Below are 12,006 nucleotides of genomic sequence, written 5' to 3' on the forward strand. Positions count from 1 at the left end.
GGTATATGTGACAATAGTAAACTAAACCAATTACTTGTTGTCACTGACGCTTCTCTTCTATGAATGCTCACTTTGACAAAACTCTGCACCTCTCCATAATGGATTTCCATTTGACACTTTTACCCCAAGAGGCTTCACTTTTTACTTTTGCATATGCAAAACACTACCTACAAAATCCTCTTTGTTTCTCTCTGCTACCACATCCAAAAACTTAATCAAGTTAGTCAAACATGATTTTTGCACAATCTTTGCTAATTATTCCATATTTGTCTAATTGACTGCTAATCTTATCACTGATCATGTTTTTTTCAGCTTCCTGCTCTTTGTGGTTTATGAGTTTATCTTTCCAATCATTTTTTGATGAAGTGTTGAATCTACTAACACCACAGCAGAATACTGGAAGTACATAGCCGGTGCCAATTAATAAATGTCTACAAAAGTGTTGCATTAAGGAGATTTCTGGGGAAACTGAACTGGTGCTGGGGAAATTGAACTGAAGAATTATCGGAACAGTTCAGGTCTCGCATCAACAACCTTAGGCCAAATATCATCACAAGGAAGTCTGAAGGTACTGCTGGGGTGAGCTTGGATCAACTTGACGGGCAAATGGGAGCCTGAGCTTACAGTCAGAAGGGAGTGGGGCAAAGATGGAAATGAAAGGTAGTAGATTAGCAAACATGTTGGAAAGTAGAGGAAACAAAAAAGTTGGCAAACAGATGAGAAAGGAGCTTGGGAGTACTTAATGGTATTTGCTTAAATGCAAGGAACACAGTGAATAAGACAGATGAGCTGAGGAAATAGTTGGACTGGAAAAGATATGATTTGCTAGCAATTAATAACAGGGCTTAACAGAGGACAGGAATGCCAGCTCAACGTTACTGATTTCAGACCTTTCAGACAGGACAGAGAGCAAAATATAAAAGGTTGAGGAGGTAGGAGGGGGGATTTGTAACACTGGTTAAAGAAACTATTATAGAAGAAAATTTTTAGTTGAAAAGGGATAATATGATATCTAGACCATTGAAATAAGCCAAGTGGGGTAGGGTCAAACACATTAAAAACAGAAGCAGGTTGCTGGGAGCCAATGACAGATCACCAAATAATTAGAGTGAAATAAATGTGTTATCCAATCTCTGAAAAGCTCAAAAGCAGTACTGTAGTAATAGTAGGGATGTCAATGTTCCTAATCTCATCAGGGATAAGTATAAAAGGAATAGATGGCACAGTATTCTTAACTGCATTTTTCAACCAGTTTGTAGCAAGCCTAAGAAAAGAGGTGGCTGCTCCAGACTTCGCTTTTGTGAATGAAGGTGGGCAGAGGGAAGGTGTATCAGTGGGAGAGCTTTTTGATAGCAATGATTTTTCAACCTCTTTATCATATAAGAGATCCATTCATGGGACAGATAACAGCAGCACAGAAGCTGTCCTTGTGCACAGTGATACATGATTTCAGGTTTTTGTATCCTCTGCCTGATGGAAGGTTGGAGAAGAGAGAATGTTCGGTGTAGGTGGGCTGTTTGATTATGTTGGCTGCTTTCCCAAGACAAAGCAAAACGTAGACAGAATCAATGAAGGGGTGGCTGTTTTTCATTATGGACTGAGTTTTGTCCATAACTCTTTGCAATTTATTGCAGTCTTGAGCAGAGCAGTTGCCATACCAAGCTGTGGTGCATCTGGAATGGGTGCTTTCTATGGGTTTCAGAAAGCGGAGTAATGAAATTAAAAAGGAAATTAGGAAGGGTAAGTTTAAAAAATGAAAATTCATTGCCTAGTAAAATCAAGGAAAACTTAAATATATTTTATAAATACATAAAGAGAAGTATATTGGAGACCATAAAGGTAATTTCTACGTGAACGACAAGACATAAGAATGCTTCTAAGTAAATAGTTTGCACCTGACATTACGGAAGAGTGGAATGATGCAAACTTTGTAGTTAAGGAGGAAGTGTATGAATTCTTGAATGTCCTAAAATTAGGAAGACAAAAAATATGAGGAGTTTTAGGATTTCTTAAAATTACTAAAGTCACCACTTCTGGTTGAAATACAGCCCCAGTTAGGGAAACAAGGTCGGATATATTGGGAAGCTTGGACTTTAATTTTCCATTGCTTAGTCCATCGGATTATGGTGGAAATATTCAGCTGGTCAGACAACATCTTTGCAGAAAGATAATACTTCAGATCGAGAACTATTCGAAGCTCTCCTGATAAGATGGCGGCATGCTGGACGCAGCAGCTTACATGGAGTTTACCGGAGGTGTTATTATCTTTTTAAAACATACTTCTTATCATTACAAGACCCTTCTGGACATGAAGCACTTAAAGTAGTGCAGGTCTATCCAATCAGCAAGTTGCTTGTTGGTGGAGAAACTGAAGGAGCTGGACTTGGTCTGTGACAGAGAGGAATAGGAGTGCTAAGGAGGTGTGCAGTGTAACAGTGAGTGATTGTCTTAATCGTCTTCCTTGTGATCACAAGATGTTGTTGGAGATTGGTGGTGTGGAATGTTGCAAGCCTAGTTCTTTGGTTTATTGGCGAATGGTGTGGGAGCTGCATAGACTTGATTGTACCAAGGGTTAGGCCTCAAGCCATGGTCTCATCTGCTTGCAGCTGCCCAGGGAGAGGCGTTGGTATCAGGCGCTCAACTGGAGTGCCAGAAGCAGTGTGGTGTGGCATCTATGCTGGAGTCGGTACTGCTCCCCAAGTGTTCACTTGGCAGAAGACAGGCTGTATTGTGTTCGACTGCAGACAGCTGCAACACTCATGAACTCAGGGACTTGAATTACATATAATTTTTGTATGATTGTACTTTACTGCTATCTTATATATGCTATATGTGCCTTGTGCTATGTATGACTGTTGATACTGTCTTTTGCACCTTGGCCTGTAATCATGGTTTCACTTGGCTATAATCATGGTTATTCATGTAGGGATGAATGGCAATTAAACTGGAACTTGAACTTTGGCCTGACCTGCTGAGAATTTCCAGCAATTTGTTTTTAAGATTTATAACATCTACTGTGTTCTGCTTTTGTATTGCTTGCTGATCCTTTTTTTACTGTTGCCATGGTATCAGAGAAATGGAAGAACTCTAATTTGGTATTGCTATTTAAAAAAAGGGGGATAAAGGTATGATTACATATGTCACACATTAAAAACAAGCACAATCAGTATTGGTTCGTTAATCCAATTAACTTGACAAAATGTTTTGATGAGTAAGAAGGAGGGTTGATGCGACAGTGTATTCCATGAACTTTAACAAGGCTTTTGATGAAGTCATATTAATCAGAAATATAAAAGAACTTGGGGTCCAAGTGAAAGTAGCAAGTTGAATTCAAAATCGGGACTGTTGCAGAAAACTAGGAGGGATAATTGATAACTGCTTTGGTGATTGATCCATTTACTGAAGGACTCCTTATAGCTTAGTTCTGTTTCTTGTACGTTAAGAATTGAGACTTACATATATGGTGTACAATTAAGTATGATTGCAGGTGATGGAAAAGTTGGCAGTGTGATTAATGCCAAGGAAGAAAGCAGTAGATATCATAAAGTTAGCAATAGCCTTGGGCCAACATACAGAAAAAGGGAAAATGAATTCTATCCAGAGACGTGTGAGGTTATACGTTTGAGAAATGGGGATGAGCAGAATGATCATGTCCACTGATCCCTGTTCAGGCAGGTAATGCAGTTAACATGCAGACAAATGTAGTGAGAGCAAGAATAAATCACTCTGCCCCTCAAGCCTACTCCACCACTGAATAATATGACTGATCTCAGTGTAATTTTAACTTCACATTCCAATATGCCCTCCCCTCCTGCCCCCACTCATCAGTAATTGACCTATCTCTACCTTAAAATGTTGCTTCCACTAATTTTGGCAGAAGAGATTTCCAAAGATGAAAAAAGTGTCACCTCATGAACATTTTAAATGGGTAAACTCTTAATTTTAAAGAGTGATCCTCAGTTCCAGCTTTTCCCACAACACGAAACATCATATAACCATGTTCATTTGATTTAAGTAATGAACATTAAAGATAACATTAAATTATGTTCAATACATTCTCATTCACGAAATAATATCTACTGAATGGGGTTCATTATTCAAACTTTATTTAAATCTGATCATTAGATAACTTCTGATAAATTATCTGCAGTTAATAATATTTATTTGATGGCATTATTAATATCTTTCAATAGATGGCAATTTAATAGATTTTATTATGTAGCTTTCTCTCATTAAATTCAGATCATTAAATGACCTTTGATAAAGCGTGCATTAAGATGTTAAGTGGCTTAAATTCTATTCACCAAATTCTAATAATTTTATAGGCATTATTGGATTTTATTAATCAATATAAATGTCATTTGTTAGATACGGCTCACTAAATTGCATTTATTACGTCAGTTCATGATCTTCTTTACGTCATGTTCATGAAATGATAATCATGAATAATGTTTGTTACAGCACTAATAATATCACATTAAATTGCATGTACAGTTGCATTTATCAAGAGCTATTCAATAATAGATACATGTTAGAAATTATTATAAAATGAAGAAGATTGATTTGAATCATTCATAGACAAATTTCTTTAAAGTAATCCAATCAGTACTGTTTCTGAAGTGTTGTTGCTGTCAATTTGCAAACAGAATGCCTCAGAAGACAAGTGAGAGCTATGTACAACATTTAATGTGCTTTGGATTTTTTTAACAATAATGTTAATTGAAAGACAAATATTAGCTCCTCTACGTAAACCATTGTAAAGTGATAGAAGACAACATCAACGGCGCCATCAGGCATTAATTACGCAGTAGTAATATGCTCACTGATGTCCAGTTTGATTTCACTAGGATCACTTGGTTCCAAACCTCATTCTATGCTCAGTCCAAAAATGGACCTAAGAGTTGAATTCCAGGGTGGGGAAGAGCACGGCAGTATTTGATTGAGTATGATATCAAGGAGCGTGGGGCCAAACTTACCACCAAGCTGCAGGACCAGGCCTCTGTACCTTCCTTTGCAACTGGATTATCAACTTCCTCATCGGCAGACCTCAGTTAGTGAGGATTGGTCAAGATCTCCTCCTCTCTAACCATCGTCACAGGTGCCCTCAAGGCTGTGTGCTTAGCCCCTGGTTCTACTCCCTGTACACACATGACTGCGTGGCTAAGCACAGCTCCAATGCCATATGCAAATTTGCTAACAACACCACTGTTGTTGGACAAATTACAGGTGATGATGAGTTAGCACACAGGAGCAAGATGGGACACCTGGCTGATTGGTGCCAGAACAACAATCACTCACTCATTCATCATCACTAAAACTAAAGAACTGATTCTTAATGGCAGGAAGGGACGAAGGCAAACATGCAAAAGTCTACACTGGTGGTTCAGCTGTGAAGAGGGTCAATAGGTTTAAATTCTTGAGCGCTAACATATCAGATGACCTTTCACATAAATGCAATCACAAGGAAGGCACAACAGTAGCTTTACTTTCTTAGAAGAATAAGAAGCTTTCGCTTGTCACTAAACGTTCTAACAAACTTCTACAGATGTAATGCTGAAGAAATCCTAATCAGAATCAGGTTTAATATCACTAGCATATGCCCTGAAATTGCTTATCTTTGCAGCAGCAGTACAATGCAATACATGATAAATATAGGGAAAAAATGAATTATAGTAAGTATATAAATGTATATAAGTAAGTATATCATTGAAAATTAATAAGATTAAAAAAGAAAGTAGGTATACAAATGGATATTAAATAGTTAAATTAAGATAAGTATTGCAAAAACAAGAAATTTAAAGAAAAGTAGTGGGATAGTGCTCATGGGTTCAATCAACACACACAAGATGCTGGACGAACTCAGCAGGCAGGTGAGGCTGCATCTATGGAAAAAATTACAGTCGATGTTTTGGGCTGAGACCTTTCATGGATTTAATGTCCATTCAGAAATCGGATGGCAGAGGGGAAGAAGCTGTTCATGAATCATTGAATGTATGTTTTCAGGCTTCTGTACCTCCTTCCTGATGGTAACAATGAGAAGAGGGCATGTCCTCAGTGGTGGGAGTCCTTGATGACGGAAGCCGCTTTTCTGAGGCACCACTCCTTGAAGCTGTCTTGGATACTACGGAGGCTAGTACCAATGAGCAAAAGTATCAGCATGAGGCACTGCCTCAGGAAGGCAACATCAAAGATCCCCACCATCTGGGTAATGCCATTTTCTAGTTGCTACCATCAGGCAGGCGGTTCAGACTACCAGAGCCACCCTAATAACTACCTCAGTACAGCAACACCATGACAGCTTTGCATTACAATGAACTGGGTTTTCTTTTTCATTATAATTGTGCTCTTTCTTGTACAATTTAGTATATGTTTTTCCTTTGAATGTTGTGTTTCTAATTCTATGTGTCTATGATGCTGCTGCAAGTACATTTTTCATTGCACCTGTGCATACATCCACTTGAATTTGAAAACTAAAGGTAAAACATTCCAATAATTGATTCATACATACCTCACACAATTGAAGATGGGTAAATTATGTTAGAAGTCAATCATCCAGGCCTGGCAATATCATTGCAGGCATATCCCAGGCCTTCATCAGCAGCTTTGTCAATGACCTGCCTTCCATCAGAGGTAAGTGATGGTTGCTCAGTGTTCAAATCAATTCCATTTGCAGTTCCTTAGCAAATGAACTAGTCTATGTCTGTATCCAGCAGGGTCTAGGCAACATTCAGACAAGAGGCAAATAACATCTGCACCGCAGAAGTGCCGGGCTATGTCTGTGTCCACTAGAAGTGATTCTAACCACCAAATCTTGACATCCAATGTCATTGCTATCATTGAAGTTCCCACTTTCAATTCCCTAGGGGTCACCATTAACCGTATACTGATTTGGACCATCCATATAAAAACTAGGACTATGAGACCATGACAGCAGGTATCCTGCGGAGAATAACTCATCTTATGACACCCCAAAATTTTTCCACCATTTTCAAAGCATAGTAAATGGAATCTTTTCAGTTTCCTGACTGACTGCAAGTCCAAGACGTTTGACAGCATCTAGATTAAAGCAGCCCACTTCTCTGTCAACCCTTTGACCACACAGTCATATTTTAAACCAATCATCTTCTGTAAATTACCATTTGCAAAACATGCTGCAATTACTTACTTGTGCTACCCTGAGAGCATCTCCCCATCTCATTTCATCAAGAAGCACAAGGCCAGCAGGCGCAGTGGAACACTAAAACTTCCAAGTCACAATCCATTCTGATTTGGAATTATATTGTTGATCCTTCATCATCATTGGATCTTAATCCTGGAACACTCTGTTCAATATCACTGCCATTAGAAGGACTGAAATGGTTCACAGTGGCAGCTCACCACCACATTTTCAAAGCTATTAGGTGTCAGGCAACAAATGCTGGTGTTACTATAAACATTCTGGCCCCAGGAAATGAGTAAATAACTCAGAACAAACTTATATGAACTCCTCCTTCTCAATCAGAAAATGGAGTCCTGCAATTTTTATAACTACCTGAGAGGGGCAGGTAAATCCTCAGCTATGAGAAAGTTCTGCTAATAGTGAAATGTTATCAGCTAGCAAAAGTTCAGGTGTCAGAAGGGAGTCATTAACCCATGTTCTCATACTCAGATACAAGAATTATCAATTTTTAGCAATAAACTAAATTTAAGCATCAAATCCTAACCAACAACAGCATAAAGACAGATGGTTTTTTATACGGCACTTTTTCACATCTAAGGAATGTTCCAAAGAATTTCACGTCCAAGGAGCTGTGGTATATGGGTTCTTGTTTTATGAGTGGTCAAAGATATTAGCAATGCTCCAACTGTGATGGCTATGATTCAGAGCCTGTAGATGTTCTGAAAACTGTTCTATGTAAAGTCCGTAAGTTTCATGGCCTCATACCAAAGATCCCTTGTAGCTCTGAGCAGGATCTCTATTTCTGCAGCATTAGCTCCTGTAGACACAGATGGTGCCCACTGCTTTTTGCATCTATTCAGTTCAGGGAATTTACTAGGAGTTTTACACAAAATCTTATGCATATAGCGTGAAGTTTTCTAACTCCAGAAACACTTTGAATGTAAAAAAAATGGTAGGTTTGAATTTCTTATGTTAATTTTAAAAAACGAAAATCTGCTTTTGTGTGGAAAGGGATGCCAATGTCCCTGTACCTTTACAAATCCTTTTGCTGACATCTCAACCAGCATCACAAAATTTAGACTATTTGCAGTTCTGAATTGCTGTTTCTCACATGCAGAACTCTTAACAGTACTGCTGTTAACTGATAAAGAACAATATCCAGTCAGGTGAAAACTTTTGTTAAACAATAGCTGGAGAAATGCCACATGAAAAACCTCAAACATGAACAGAAATTGAAGAGCTCTCTCGTGTATGAATGTGACCACCCAGAACAAACCTTGGAACTTATATTACCTATCTCTGAAGATGGTGAGGCCAAACATATCAACCGTAAGTGTAACACGTTGTAAGGTTTCACTGCTAATGTAATGGCTTCTCTGTAATGTTCACTGCTGAGGTAATGGTTTCTCTGTAGCACCAATGTTTGGGTTATGACTAGAGATAACGGGGCATGCTAGCCAATGAGTGGGATGTTGTTTTTTCTTGTGTGTCTGGGAGCCGGGAATTCACGGTCTTTTGCTGGGGAGAGATGAGGAGAGAAGACACGAATGGAGAGAGTTGGTAGACCTTGGACGGAGTGGACTTGGAGCGAGGGTCCAAAGGTCAGCGACAATCGGAGGAGGTCGATGGTGGACGAGGGGCCTTATCAGTGAGCTCCAACATTGCGCATTAGGCTGTTTCATGAGAATGGGTCTTTTTTTCTTTTTTTGTTTTCTTTACTAACCATATAGTCAAATTAAGAATTATAAAGCTCAATCACTTAATCACATATTGTGTACTGTTTGTTATTTCATAGTACTGATTTGTAACAGGGGACATATTGTGCAACATACACCCGAACAAGATTTCTTAAGTTTGGCCAGGCCGGGGGGCTATCATCCCCTATATTAACCTAGACGAAGCAAGAGTTACATAAGAAAAGGCAGAAGTATTCACAAAGATATTCAGTCAAGAATGCTGAATAAATGATCTCCACATCATAGAAGCAAGTCTCCGGCCAATTCATTTCATCCTATGTACTGTATAATCAAAAAACAGCTGAGAACACAGGATGAAGCAAAGCCTATGAGACCAGACAATATTTGGTAATACTACTTGTCACGTACCACGTGACGGGTTGAAGATCCAGCAGAAATGGAAAACACTTTGGAGTCCGGTATTGCTATTAACTAATGGTATTTATTAGTAACTACGCAATACAGTAATATAAATGCAGATAAATCAAACAGGTTAGCAATGATTATATATAAATAAGTGTGGAAATATATGAAAACCAAGCTTCTTCAAGTCTAGGGGTAAATAGATAGTCTTACGATGATGAGTAAAGTTCAGTTCAGTTCATGGTAGTGAGTTGAGTAGTGATGGAGAGAGAGAGAGGGAGAGATTTGAGTCTTCAGGTGAGCTGACGCCGTCGATCTTCCCGTTGTCCTCCGAAATCCTTTAGAAGTCACCGACTGTGACCACAACAAAGGGGGCTGTTCTGTGGTGGAATTATCAACCCAGGTGAGTGTTGGACACACACATAACTCCCCACCGGTGACACCCTTTTCACACTGCCAGAGCTACTGATCGATCCTCCAAAACCCACCTTTTCTGTGGGCACAACGAAGCTCTTTCAGTGTCCAAAACCATGTGTCTGTAAGTCTAACAGCTGACCTTCTATTTCTCTCACCGTGCTGAATACTAGCTGTCCATCAAGCAGCTCCTCCCTTCTCTCTCTGTAAGAACTTGGAAGCTGCCAGTGCCCTTGCAAAAGTGTAAACAAACTGTGAGCAGTCTTCGCCTCTCTCTCTATTTCTTTCTCTCTCTTTTTAACAAGGTGTCTATGTTGAACAACTCTCTCTTTTTCCACGGCAACCCAAAAGCTGACAGCAGTAGTCAATGTCCTTGTAAAAGCGTAAACATAAGCTGAAAGGCAGACTCTGCCCCTCTCTCTCTCAGTAGACATCCAAAAGTTAGTTTCAGTTCTTTCTTGTGTCTTAAAATGACAGTCCACAGCAAAAAGGAACCCCAGGGCTACATAACATACTACACACCCATGCTTAAAAACTAGTTGTGCTTCTAGCCAAGCCATCTACACTACACTGTGGAAAACTTTCAAGGTATATCCTGTTCACAAAAAGCAGGACCAATCAAACCAGCTAATTACTGTCCAAACTGTCTTCATTCAGTAGAGTGTTGGAAGATGGAATGATGTTCACAACTTTCATCCAGTACCATCAATACCATCCAGGACCAAGCAGCCCACTAGATAGGAACCCTATAATAGCCATTTGTTCACTCCACCACTAGCACATTACACTGTGTGCCATCTGCAATATGCCATTCAATTGATTACCTACACTAATACAACAGAACCCTTCAACAATTCAGGAACGGCTTCTTCCCATTTGCCATCAAATTGCTGAACAGTCCATGAAGCCCATGAATAATAACTCTTTATTCATTTTTTGCACAATCATCTTTGTAACTTTCATAACATACAAGTCAGTGGTAATAAATCTGATTCTGAAATCCACAAGATCTACTACCAAAGCAACACAACAATAGTCAATTCAAAGAAGTGCCACCTTTTCCGGTTCCTTGCCAAATCACACACCATCCTAATATGGAAATATATCACCCACTCTTCACCAATTCAGGATCTAAATCTTGGAATTCTCTATGTAACAGGACTGTAAATGTGCTTTCATCAGAAGAACTCAGCAATTCAAGGAGATGGCTCACTACCACCTTGTCGAGGGCAAATAGGGATAGAATATTAACGCTGAGCTTGTCAGTGATGCTCACATCATGAAGAATTGATAAATAATACACAAATACAAAGAAGGCATCAAAATGATACAGTCCACAATCCAAAGGCAACTATCTGATTTAGCAACCACACTATGATTACAGGAATCTGAGTGCAGAATTATAATAGTCGCTCAAATTAGCCTTTGCAACAACCCGAGGCCATAAATCACAATCGATATAATCAGATCTCAAGCAGCATAAAGGAACACATTTTCTGTCCTATCTTTAGCATCCAGCTTTCAATCTGATTTCAGCAACAGTACAGGTTGTTCTTTACAGCCAACTGGGGGCACGTGAACTCTGTCAGTTGGCTTGACATGAGATTAGATAGAGCGTGGTTCTATCACACTGACTGGCAGACTGCCAGAGATTGTGCTGCAAGCTCTCAGCCTGAAGCTGCAAGAGCTCTTTATTTGGCCAGACTCCACATTCCCAGCATTTTTTTGGCATTACGAGTTAATCCTATTCTTTTGCTATCAGCATCTTCACTTCTGGATAACAGCCAATTGTTCAGGTACAATGAATGAAACCCTGTAGCCCTGATTTATGAACACCTCGATAGTGTCACAGAATCAGACAGCACCGAGACAGGCCTTTCAGCCCAACTGGTCCATGCTGACCAAGGTTCTTATCTAAGCTTGTACCATTTACCCGCATGTGGCCCACAGCATTCTGAACTTTTCCTATCCATACACGTAACCAAATATCTTTCAAATTTTGTTAACGTACCTGCCTCAAACACTTTCTTAGGCAGCTCAGTCCATATACTGACCATTTTCTGGATGTAAAAAATTACCTCTCAGGCTCCTATTAAATCTTTTACCTCTTACCTTTAACCTACATCCTCTAATTCTTGATCCTCAACGCTGGGAAACAGACTATGCATATTCACCCAAGGTTCCTAAATACTTTATGCACTTTTATAAATTCAGCCCTCATTCTTCTACTCCCTAATGAAAATATCCCCACCTGCTCAAACTTTCTTCATTACTCAGTCCCTTGAGTCCCAGCAACATCAATGTAAGTCTCATCTGCACTCTTTCTGGCATAAT

General features: G+C 39.3%; 1 protein-coding gene across 3 annotated transcripts in view; it reads right to left on the minus strand.

The window, feature by feature from the left end:
- fbn2b (fibrillin 2b) overlaps nucleotides 1-12,006 on the minus strand; it is a 287,896-nt gene that overhangs the window by 208,680 nt on the left and 67,210 nt on the right. The window contains exon 1 of one of the 3 annotated variants that reach the window (XM_063032679.1): nucleotides 8,453-8,535. The exons of the other annotated variants lie outside the window; for them this stretch is intronic. The gene's annotated coding sequence lies outside the window, so the exon portion shown is untranslated. Of the gene's footprint in view, nucleotides 1-8,452; nucleotides 8,536-12,006 lie in introns of those variants that run through there. 3 annotated transcript variants of the gene reach the window in all.

This window comes from Mobula hypostoma, chromosome 24 (genome assembly GCF_963921235.1).
Source record: "Mobula hypostoma chromosome 24, sMobHyp1.1, whole genome shotgun sequence".
Lineage (NCBI taxonomy): Eukaryota > Metazoa > Chordata > Chondrichthyes > Myliobatiformes > Myliobatidae > Mobula > Mobula hypostoma.